Here is a 12,078-nt window from a genome sequence, read left to right on the forward strand (position 1 = left end):
TTAAAATAACCTTTCTTCCTAGAATAATCTCATTGTGTTACTGTATAAGTTACCCATTGCAGCAAGACAAATACCCCCAAATCTCGATGGCATCCAACAATAAACATTTATTCCCAGGCATCTTGGGTCATCTGGGTTTTGGGTGATCTAGGCCGCATGGCTTTGTTTGATGCTGTGGCAGTGGGGGCAGCTCATATTTTCTGAGGGCTGTGGTTGGGTTGAGACAACTGTGCTCTGCATGCCCCTCCCCCTTCTTGGATTAGCAGACTAGACAGGACATGTGCTTTTCACGGTAGAGGCATTATCAGGTAATCAACAGTGATCCAGTACTGTTGTCTACTCTGTGTACTTTATTCAAATATCACCATCTGTCTCACTAATATTCTATACAGCAAAGGAGAAAAACAATTTCTGGTCCAGGGTCCAATTCAGGACCACACATTGTATTTACTTGTCATATTTCTTTAGTCTCTTTGACCAGAAACATTTTCTCAGTCTTTCTTTCATGTTCTTGATATTTATGAAGGGTAGAGGCCATTTCTTTTGTAGATACTTTTGTATTTTAGATGTGTTTTCTTAAACAGTCCTTAAGTGGATTTTGTTTATTGTTTTATACAGTTGGAAAACATATTTCTTCCACTAGATACTTATCTATTTACATTTATTACTGATAGTAGTTATTGATATACTTGGATATATTTCTACATCTTATCATGGATTTTCTATTTGTCCTACCTTTTTAATGTCATTTTTCTCTTTTTTTTCTTGCATTCTTTTGAATTGAGTTTTTTTCTCATTCCATTTTCTTCTTTATTATATGCTTTGTTTCTATTCTTTTACTTGTTATCCTAGATATTTTAATATACATATTTGGCTTATCAAATCCTAAAGTTAATCATATCATCACCCTCTTCTCTAGTAATACAGTTATTGTAAAACATTTAATCATGACAGTCCTGAAATGTATTAATCTTGGCATCCATTTTAGGTTTATTTTGTTTTCTTTTAACTCCATAAGACAATATTATTATTATTTATAAAATCAATGTTTATTTAGTTTTGTCCACATATTTACTACTTTCTTTCTTGATGATTTCTTTTTGCATCTTGGATCTTCCATCTGGGATCAATTTCCTTCTGCATAAAATATATATCTTTTAGAATTTCCCTTATTGAGAGTCTGTTGGTAGCAGTCTGTCAGGCTATTTGTGTTTGAAAATATCTTCCTTTGTCCCTTTTTTAAAAGACATTTTGAGTTTACAGTTCTAGAGTGTCAGCTATTTTTTTCTCAGCCCTTTGAAAATATTGTTCCATGGTCTTTTGATTTTCACTGTGTCTGTCTTTGTGCTTTATCTGAAGGTAGCTGTCTTTTCTCTCTGGCTGCTTTTAGGAGACTTTCCTTGTCCTTGTTATTCTGTGCTTTCTCCAGGATGTATCCAGGCATAGGTTCCTTTTTATTATCAAGCTTGGGATTCATTAGGCTTCTTCAACTTGTGGAGAGGTGTCCTATCACTTCTGAAAAATTTTTAGTCATCAATCCAAATATTCTTTTTTCCTATTTTTTTCTCTGTTGTCCTTTTAGAGCTCTGATGTCACATATCTCTTAGTCTCTCTTTTGTGATTTCTATCACGAGCTCTCTATGCTGCCTTTGGGATGATTTATTTGATCTATTTTCCCATTTCACACTTCAGCTTTTTCTAGTCTGTCTGTTAGGCTTTAATTTTTTTTGTTCCAGGAGTTATATGTGTTTTAGCATATGTGCTGCCAAAATGAGTACTACATATATATATATATATAAAATATATGTATTAATATGCTTCATCATTTCTACAGTGGCTTTTTTTTCCCCCTCATAATTTTAAACCATTCTTTAATTTATTTAGACAGAAAGCCTTTTAGACATTTTTTTCAGGTCTGTTCTGATGCCTTGGGCTTGGGCTTCATGGTACTGTTTTTGTCCTGTTATGTTTTGTGTCTTTTTTTTTTTTTACTGTGACTTCATATTTCATTTTTTCTTTTGCATGAATTCTTTGAAACTGATAAAGCAGACTCCAGAGAGGATTTGAATTTGTTTCTGTCAGGAACCTGGAGGAACTACCAGCCCAGGACAACTTTAAACTGACTTCTTAGCTTGTGATTTATGGGAACTCCCCCACCCCGCCACCGTGCCCCTGCCCTGGTAGTATGACTTTGGCATGACCGGCTTGTGGTTAAAAATTTTGGGGGAAGTGTCCTGCCCTCTCCAAGACTAAATTTCTAGGTAAATAATTTTGCTTTCAATTCCTTCTTTTTCTAGTTCCCTCTTACACTGGTGCTGTGGCCCTTTGCAGTCTCAGCTTTATGAAGTGGGCTCTCCAATTAAACCTCCCACGTTGGGTGAATCGTGGGCTTTGTGACCTCTGTTCTGTGGCTTTATGGGACTGAGAAAACCATTCATTTTGGCAAATGCTCCCCAAGGCAAAAAAAAGAAAAAAAAAATCATTTCTCTGATTACCTCTCTGGCTTCCTACTTTCACTGAGTTCTCCTTACTAAATAGCTAGATAATTGATGTATTAAAATTTTTTTATTGTATTTTTCCAGTATTATGTTTTCTGCAAGAGGGCCAAGCAGGGTACTTTGTTAACCAAATTGTTGGAAATAGAAATCTAGATATCAACTTGAAATTATAGTTGGCCCTTGAACAACAAGAGTTTGAACTGGGCAGGTCCATTTATATAGGGATTTTTTTCAATAGTAACTGCTACAGTACTGAACCATCCAGGTTGTTTGAATATGTGGATGAAAAACTGCAGATATGAAGGAGCTGACTCTAAGTTGTATGAGGATTTTCCACTGTGGGGGCCAGGGAGGGGGACAGGTGGTGCCCTAACATCTGCATTGTTCAAGAGTCAACTGTATATTGGGGAAAACTTTCTTAATACTGAATAACTGGATAGCATTTGACTATCACAAGGTAAAATGTATGACAGTACTTTTCATAGAAAGCTAATAAAAGTATAGCCAGCAATAATATTGTAAATACATAAATAAAACAGTCAAGCAGTATTTGATCAGGATTTTAATGCAAACATGTACATTTGATTTTATCATTTAATACATTATTTATGTAATGATTGTGTAATAGAAAGAGCTGGCGTTTTGTGGGAGTGAAATATCATATTTTCCTGACTTCCACTCTCAAAGATTCTCTCGGGCTTCCCTGGTGGTGCAGTGGTTGAGAGTCCGCCTGCCGCTGCAGGGGACACGGGTTCGTGCCCCGGTCCGGGAAGATCCCACATGCCGCGGAGCGGCTGGGCGCGTGAGCCATGGTCACTGAGCCTGCGCGTCCGTAGCCTGTGCTCCGCAACGGGAGAGGCCACAGCAGTGAGAGGCCCGCGTACCACAAAAAAAAAAAAAAAAAAAAAAAAAGATTCTCTCATACCCTGAATGCTGGCCTGGCAATGAAGGTTCTTCAAAATAAGCAGAGCTAATTTTGCTTCATTTTTCCTCTCCTCTCCTTGTAGAGACTTGTACCCTGAACTCCACCAGATTCCACCACCACTGGATCCTGACCAGGCTCTTTGCTTTGCCACCTCAAAGCCTTTCAACTTGTCCTTCCTTCATCTCCCACCTAGGCCTTGATTATTTTTGCAGACAAAGAGTGCATCTTGTGTTTTCTATCTCTGTTTCTACTTTGAGGTTTTTTTGGCAAAGAGTACATCTTGTGTTTTCTATCTCTGTTTCTACTTTGAGGTTTCTTTTTTAGAAAGCAACCTCTTGAAACCTCACCCTGACAAGACAAGATGTGATCTCTTTTTTTGCTGCCCACAGCCTTTTAAACATCTCTTAAAGCTCTTCTATTCTGCCTTGTGTTATCATTTTTTTCTTTTTTGGTTCGAATGGAAACTTCTCAGATGCAGAGAATCTTATTCATAAGTGTGTTCCTCCCCAAATGCCAAAACCAGTGTCAAATACATGTGGTGTAGATACAAGAAAAGTACTAGATGTAATACAATCAAAAAACATCTATTTAATTGGATGAAATAGACTAGTTTGAACACAGAGCATTCTTTTATTTCAGTATTAGTGCATGCGAAGTTATGTATGGAGATAATAAAATGGTATGGAAAAATGTGTGTCTGTATGTAAACGGGATTTGGAAACCTTGTGCTATGCGGAAGAAAGAAAATCATTTTTCAGAATGTAGGTGAAAGAAAGAGAAATGATTGATTTGTTATTATTAACCTTGTGTATACGTCTTTGTAAGTGGGTCTTTATTAAATTTTGCAGGATTATTGTCATGAATGAGAATTAGAGGAATTCTTCTAGGATATAATTAAGCATGGGCTAAATGCAAATTGCATAGTTTGAAGTCACACAAGGGTAGCTTAAGTTTAACGTGACAATATTTCAAAATACTATTTTCTTATGTGAGGACTCCAGAATAACCGTGATCATTTTTTTTTTAGGTGGCAGACCTTTATTTCTGCTCCCTGTTAGATTTCTTGTGTTTTAAAAAGCCTCTGCTTTTAAGTGAGATGTCACCTGCAGCCTCGTGGTTTCCCCTTTTCATACTCTTCACCAGATACAAAGCACTTTGGCTTTGCTCAGCATTTTTAACTTTTTCAAAGTATGTTTACATTTTTTTATGCTTGCAACTCTGTGAAGTAGGAAGGATGAGTCTTTCTACTCACCTTTTACCGACGACAACCACGAGCCACAGAGCGGTTAAACTGTGGCTTAAAGGCAGTGGCGCTTCCCCAGCAGCCCACGCTGCTTCCCCTTCCTGAGTGAAATTACGTGGGCCCACGAGTTCTACTGGAACAAACACGGGGCCAGGCTAGGCAGTGCTGCTTGACACACCTGTGTGATTGTGCACTCCATTGTGTGGACAGAAGACTGCAGGAAAATTAATGGGTCAGAGAAAGCTTGTTTATGAATTCACATGTTTTATCTACACCGTCGTTTGAACCGGCTTTCATAATGACCTCACATCATCACACTAAGAGTTATTCTCCAACTGACTTGGAGATCAGTTCACTTAATTTATGTCACCTGCTTTCTAACTGTTTTACATTCAGATGTGAAAATTTTAATTTTAAAATTAAGTTTTGGGCTCCCAAGCCCCAAACTTGGAAGACCAGTTAACATGCCTTTTGTTAATAGCCGCGTAAACACATCTCCAGCTGAGAAGCAGGGGCTGCTTTCAAATCATTTGCTTCAGCTGGAACTAAATCCATGAATTAGCCCAACGGGGATGATGATGTTATTCAAGAATCTGGGGAAGAAATGAAGGATGAAACTGTTCATATCTTCTTACTCTTTCGGTAATTCATGTACAACTTCCCAAAAGGTGAGATTTTTCATAATACTTCTGTCAGAGGCTTATTTACCCCAAGATTTCCATTTTAAAGTTGTGTTCAGCTTTGTGGCCTGTTTTCACAGTTTTGTCATTTAACTTCATTTCATTCTTCTGTTTTGCATTAAAGAATTAATTTATAATGTTCTCTGTGAATAAGACCTTCGATTCCAAAATGTGTTTTTCACTAATGAATTTCTTTAATCCTTAGATAGTTGTCATTTTCCTCCAGACCAAATAAGTTTTTCTTTTTTCTCCATTATGATGACCTAAGTCAGGACTGCAGGCCAGAATATGCATTTTGCAAGTAAAGTAACCTCAACTTTTACTGTTTCCATTAGCTGTATTCAAGTGGTTCCCTTAAAATAATTCCTGGCCTTAGTTTTTGCATAATGAAAGTAATGAGGTGAGGTCACCAGCAGGCCGAGAGGGAGGTGGGATGACTCTTATCCTCAATAAAGGGCTGCTGGATGTCGGTAACTAGGTCAGCAAATGGGGTCTGGGGAGGACTAGGGTCATCAATGGTGCTTTACTAGTTGAATGGAGGTTGTGTAGATGCAGTTTAGAGTGGGGCAAAGGTGCTGAACTTGGGGACAGACTGAAGTTCTACACCCTCTTCTGCTGCTTTCTAGCTCCAAGACCTTAGATAAATTACCTAATGTCTCTGAAGCTCATATTCCTAACTTATAAAATAGGAACAAAAACAATATCTCCTAGGGTCATTCTGTGTATCAGTTATCTGTCGCTAAGGAAAAAGCTATCTCAAAACTCGGTGGCCTAAAACACAATAATTTATTTGCTCACACTGGGGGCTCAGTTCTGCTGGGCAGTTCTTCTGTTGGTCTTTTCTGGAGTCACTCATGCAGCTACAGTGACCTGGGGTTTCCCCGGTGGATCCAGGATTGGCCTCACCCTGATCTGGCAGTCATCTGGGACTGTCAACAGAATGCCTCATTTCTCTACGTGGCTGCTTTAGCAGCCAAGTCCAGGTGTCTTACATGGCAATGGCAGTAATTCCAAGAAGGCAAGTCCCAATGTGCAAATGCTTACCACGTCTCTGCTTATGTCGCATTTGCTAAATGTCTTTGGCCAAAGTAAGTCACATGACCAAGCCCAGGGTCAGTGAGGGTGGGAACTTTGCCACAGTATGGAGGCTTGATACATGTGGGACTATTAGTGTAGCAATCTGTACATTCTCTTGGTCAAACGTGACAATGCATGGGAAATTATTTTTAAAGTGTTGTATCAGTGTAAGTTTTGTGTGGTATGTATGCACGTGTAGTGGCAGGTGGGGAGAAGACATAGTACCTGAAAACTTTAACAGATATTGAATTTACAGTCCTGAAAATAATTATTTAGCTTTTAATCTCTGACTTCCATTATTAAATTAAAATTAGTTAACTCAGGTGGGCTCAGAGGTATAGCATGCTGGAACCTGGATCATGTGATCAGTATATGAAGCTTGGAGAAAAGGACTCAGCTACAGAGAATTGGCACTGCAAGAGAATTGGTTCAAGGATATATCAAATTTATGGATGAATGAGTCATTCATCAGAACCTGAAGGTCTATTCTAAGTGAGTTCAACTTGAAGGTCAGGATAGTCGTCAATGTCATGAGAGCTCACCGCACATCCTGCCTGTGGATGGAGATTGTAAAGATGAGGATTCATCTGAGACAGACTGGTGGTAACTAGGAAAGCACCATCCCTATACTAGAGGGGATTGGGGCAGGGCAGGGGACCTAAGGAGGCAGAACTCCAGCCTACTTCTCTGGACTAGACAAAAATACATGGGGAGGGAGGGCAAATAGCATATGAATTTGGGAGTACTGTGACTCACGGCAGGGTGAGGCAGGTGCTTAGAGTTTGTGTGTCATGAGTGCCCTTAAAGTTGGTCTTTAAGGAATCTTGGGATGCAGAGGGAGGTCAGCAACCATCCTGAACCACTGGGTCCATTGTGCAGGCAGGGCTGACTGTGAGGCTGAGGCTCTTAAACTTCCTAAGTCAAGACCAACTTAGGAACTGAAGTGAAAGTGGCAGGTATCAATGGACCCAAATGAAAAGTTTGAGGAGACTGGTGCAGATGCCCTGCAGGATAGTGGGTCTCAAATGTCAGTGAGCACAGGAATTTGATGGTTAAAAGTACACATCCCTGGACTCATCCCAGATATTGTGACTTAGTATATCTGACATGGTGCCAAGGAGTTTGCATTTTCAGGAAACAGCGTAGTGCTAATGATCTAACCTGTGCTCTACAATATGGTACACTTGTGGCTATTTAAATTTAAATTAGTTAAAATTAAATAAAATTAAAAATTTAGTTACTCATCTACTAGCCACATTTCAAGTGCCCAATAGCCACATGTAGCTAATGGCAACAATATTGAACAGTGCAGAATTGGAACATTACCATCACTGCAGAAAGTTGTATTGGATGTGCTGGTTAAGCCACTTACTCAGTAATTCCTTTTCTTTGGACCACATCTGGGTCTGCTAGGCCTTCCTGGTTTTGTGCCCCATCCCACGTCCATAACCACTACTTCCCAGATGAACAACCCTAACCTGAACAATGGTTCAGGACCATGGACAACAGCACACAGGGCCGTCTCTCCCCTCTCCCCTCCCCTACTAGTTTTAGTCACACAGTACTTAAGTCTAAGCAGGTGAAGAGCCAGGAATGGGAGTCTAAAGTTAAGGAATCCAATGGGGCAGCAAGCCATGTTGACATCAGAGTCTTTGAACCATACTGAAATCTTCAACCCCTAATCCCTTAGCTCAGTGGTAGTGACTCTGGCTTCTGGCCACATCAGCTCTTCTCAAGGAGAGACAGGGGGAAGAGAGCCTTGAGCTGCTGCTATTTAGAATGTATCATTAACAAGCACCAAACCTCTAGGGCAGTGAAGTAGGAGATAAGAATAGAAAGAGTCCAGTGGGACTCTCTAAATTCTGGACTACCACTTACTTGTGATGCAACCATGGGGATGTTACTTAACTTCTTTGAGTCTCAGTTTTCCAATCTGTAAAATGGCTATAATAATATTAATGTTATGAAATGATAAAATACTTGTAATGCACCTCATGAAAGGCCTAGCACACAGTAGGCATTCAATAAATATTAGTTCTATTTCCCTTCATGGTGATTTGGACTTTATACTCTTTCATGTGGCAGTCCCCAATTTACAGTACAGAGTCTCTGCTTTCTGGCAGCAGCGTCAAAATTTAGGGACAGAGGTGACTTGGTAGGCTATCATTTTTTTGTCTGTCCCCAAGTAGGATCTTGTAGAGCTATGTAATTCAAGTACCCAGAATTTCAAATAATGATCTGGAATTAGGCTATCATGGCAGATTCTCTTTCTCCCCTCCCCTCCTCTTCCTCTCCTCCCATCTCTTCTCCCATCTCTTCTTTCCTTTCTCTCTTCTTCTTTCACCTGTATCTCTTCGTCTTGCTTCTTCCTCCTACTTTTTCTCCTCTTTCTTCTATTTCCTTCTTCCTCCTTTTCTTCTTTTTCTTCCTTTTCCTCCTTCTTCAGCTGCTGCTATGAGAACTGCCGTACGTACGTATGTACAGAATCACAATCTCATTATCCACTGGAGCTTAGTGAGTTTTGTTAATGCAGTTTTTTTCCCCAAAATTTCAAACTATTAGTGTGCTGATGTATTTGAGAACATAGGTATATCATTTTCCAAAGATCTCTCTTTTACATAGGAATCAGGTGGTTTAAACTCATCAATTAAGATTAGTTTGAGGGCTTCCCTGGTGGTGCAGTGGTTAAGAATCCGCCTGCCAATGGAGGGCACACATGTTCGAGCCCTGGTCCGGAAGATCCCACATGCCGTGGAGCAACTAAGCTCTTGTGCCACAACTACTGAGCCTGCACTCTAGAGCCCATGAGCCACAACTGCTGAGCCCGTGTGCCACAACTACTGAAGCCTGCGTGCCTAGAGCCCGTGCTCCGCAACAAGAGAAGCCACTGCAATGAGAAGCCTGTGCACTGCTATGAAGAGTAACCCCCACTCGCTGCAACTAGAGAAAGCCTGCATGCAGCAATGAAGACCCAACACAGCCAAAAATAAAATAAATAAATAAGTTTATTAAAAAAAAGATTAGTTTGAAATTATGCTTTCTTTTTTTAGCTTTATTAAAGTATAATTGACAAATAAATTGTTTAAGACATTTAAAGTATTCAATATGATGACTTGATATATGTATATGTTGTGAAAGGATTTCCCGCATCTAGTTAATCCACACATCCATCACCTCACCTATTCCCTGCCCCCTTTATTGGTGAGAACATGTAAATTCTACTCTCTAGCAAGTTTTGATTATATAATACAGTGCTATGAACTATAGTCACCATGTTATATGTTAGATCCTCTTATGGACCTTACTCAACTTATAATGATAGGTTGTGCCCTATTACCAACTACTCCCTACCCTATTCCCCCTCCCCCACCAAGCCAGTGGCAATCACTTTTCTACTCTCTGGTTTCTATGCCTTGACTATTGTGAATAATGCTGCAGTGAACATGGGAGTACAGATATCTCTTTGAGATAATTGTTTATTTTCTTTGGATATATATCCAGAAATGGGATTTCTGGATCATATGGTAGTTATATTTTCAATTTCTTTAGGAACCTCCATACATTTTTCCACAGTGGTTGTATCAGTTTACATTCCCACTAACAGTACACAAGGGTTCTCTTTTTTCTACATCCTCCACAGTGTTTGTTATATCTTGTCTTTTTGATAATAGCCATCCTAACAGGTGTGAGATGATATCTCATTGTGGTTTTGACTTGTATTTCCATGATAATTAGGGATATTGAACACCTTTTCCTGTACTTGTTGGCCATTTGTATGTCTTCTTTGGAAAAATATCTATTCAGGTCTTTTGTCTATTTTAAAATTGGGTTATTTGGTTTTCTGCTATTGAGTTGTATGAGTTCCTTGTATATTTTGGATATTAACCCCTTATTAAATATGTGGTTTGCAAATATTTCCTCCCAGTCCATAGGTTGCCTTTTCATTTTGTTCATGCTCTCCTTTGCTGAGCAGAGCCTTTTAGTTTGATGCAGTCCTACATGTTTATTTTGTTTTTGTTGCCTTTGCTTTTGCTGTCAAATCCAAAATATCATTGCTAAGACTGATGTCAAGGAGCTTACCTCTATGTTTTCTTCTAAAAGTTTTATGGTTTCAGGTCTTATGCTCAAGTTGTAATCCATTCTGAGTTGATTTTTGTGGATGGTGAAGATAGGGGTCCAATTTCATCCTTTTGCATGTGGCTGTTGAGTTCTCCCAACATCATTTATTGAAGAGACTGTTTCCTTTCTCTATTTTTGGCTCCTTTGTTGTAATTAACAACTATATATGGATGGGCTTATTTCTGGTCTCTCTATTCTTTTCCACTGATCCATGTGTCTGTTTTTAATGCTTATACCATACTGTTTTGATTACTATAGCTTTGAATATAATTTGAAATCAGGAAATGTGATGTCTTCAGCTTTGTTCTTTCTCAAGATTGGTTTGGCTCAAAGTTATGCATTGATTCTTAATGGATATATTATCTTTATTGAATATTTCTTTTCTGAAATATTATAGTTAACTGTAAACAATAATATTTGGAAATGCCTGCTACTCCAGAACATTTGCCTTCATCACCCTTTGTAATATTGTGAGGGTAGTATCTATATAATTTGGAATGAATCTACATTCTAATTAAATTTAAATAACAGAAAAACATTCTTTTAGAATAGAACATTTAAAAAAAATGATGGTGTTTGGGGGACATAACAAATTGTTTGTCCCCTAGCAGGCACTGCTGTATTAAAGTTGTTAAAATCCAAAGGCCATGTGTTAACTGACATAGTATAAGTATGCATAATAACATGGAAGCAGTGGAAGATCTAGATTCCAATCCCCATCTGGCCATTTGCCAGGAATGCAGTGCTGAGCAAGTTGCTCAACTTCTCTAAGCCTCAGTGTCTTCATATGTAAAATGGGGATAATAACAACCTGCACGGATTTTTAAGGATCAGAGATAATATACAATGCTAGGCACAAAAATGCCAGAATTTATTTTATGTTACTTATATTTACTCTTGTCCAGGAAAAATTTAGAGAATCTAGTATTATATTCATAATGACAATGAGCATTACTAGGGAATCCTATTAATTTTATTAAAAGCAAACATAAACTTGCATCATATAATGTTGATTTCATTCCTTGCATTGAAGATAGTTATTTTAAATATACATAATAGAAGATCACATGATTCTGGAGTGTGTTGCTTGTAAAATTAAAAAGAAATAGAATAGGTCAAACTACCAATTTTTAAAAATAAATAGTTATGAAGTTTCACAACTGGAGAAAAGTATTTCCCTTTCAAATTGCTCTGAAAGCATGGTTTTACTTACCTGATGCATAACTTACTGTCTCATTTTAATCGGATAAAAATGTGCCCTCCAGTGCATGAATTTTAATTTACTTTGTTTTGACTTAATATGTTACCTGTTAAAATAACTAGGAGTAAAACCTTGGCTTTGATATGAAGGGAGAAAGGATCATGATTTGAAGTTCTTTTTCTTCAATTATTTTGACATCACCTTATAGTGAAAGGGAAGAAAAAACCCTAAGAAGTCTTTCTGCTTTGCATTTATGCCAAGTAGAAATCAAATATACTTCTCTTGGATTTTTCTAATTATCGTATTTACTTTCTTTGTGAAGGTGGAGAACTTGA

General features: G+C 38.3%; 2 long non-coding RNA genes across 2 annotated transcripts in view; both read left to right on the forward strand.

The window, feature by feature from the left end:
• The window catches only part of LOC117199768 (uncharacterized), a 96,850-nt gene that overhangs the window by 44,250 nt on the left and 40,522 nt on the right, over window positions 1–12,078 (forward strand). The gene's annotated exons all lie outside the window — the stretch shown is intronic.
• Window positions 1,785–5,483, forward strand: LOC125965322 (uncharacterized). Its single transcript, XR_007479067.1, has 2 exons — window positions 1,785–3,680; window positions 3,735–5,483. It is a non-coding gene; the product is annotated as an uncharacterized LOC125965322 (long non-coding RNA).

The sequence above is a fragment of the Orcinus orca genome, chromosome 9 (assembly GCF_937001465.1).
Source record: "Orcinus orca chromosome 9, mOrcOrc1.1, whole genome shotgun sequence".
Lineage (NCBI taxonomy): Eukaryota > Metazoa > Chordata > Mammalia > Artiodactyla > Delphinidae > Orcinus > Orcinus orca.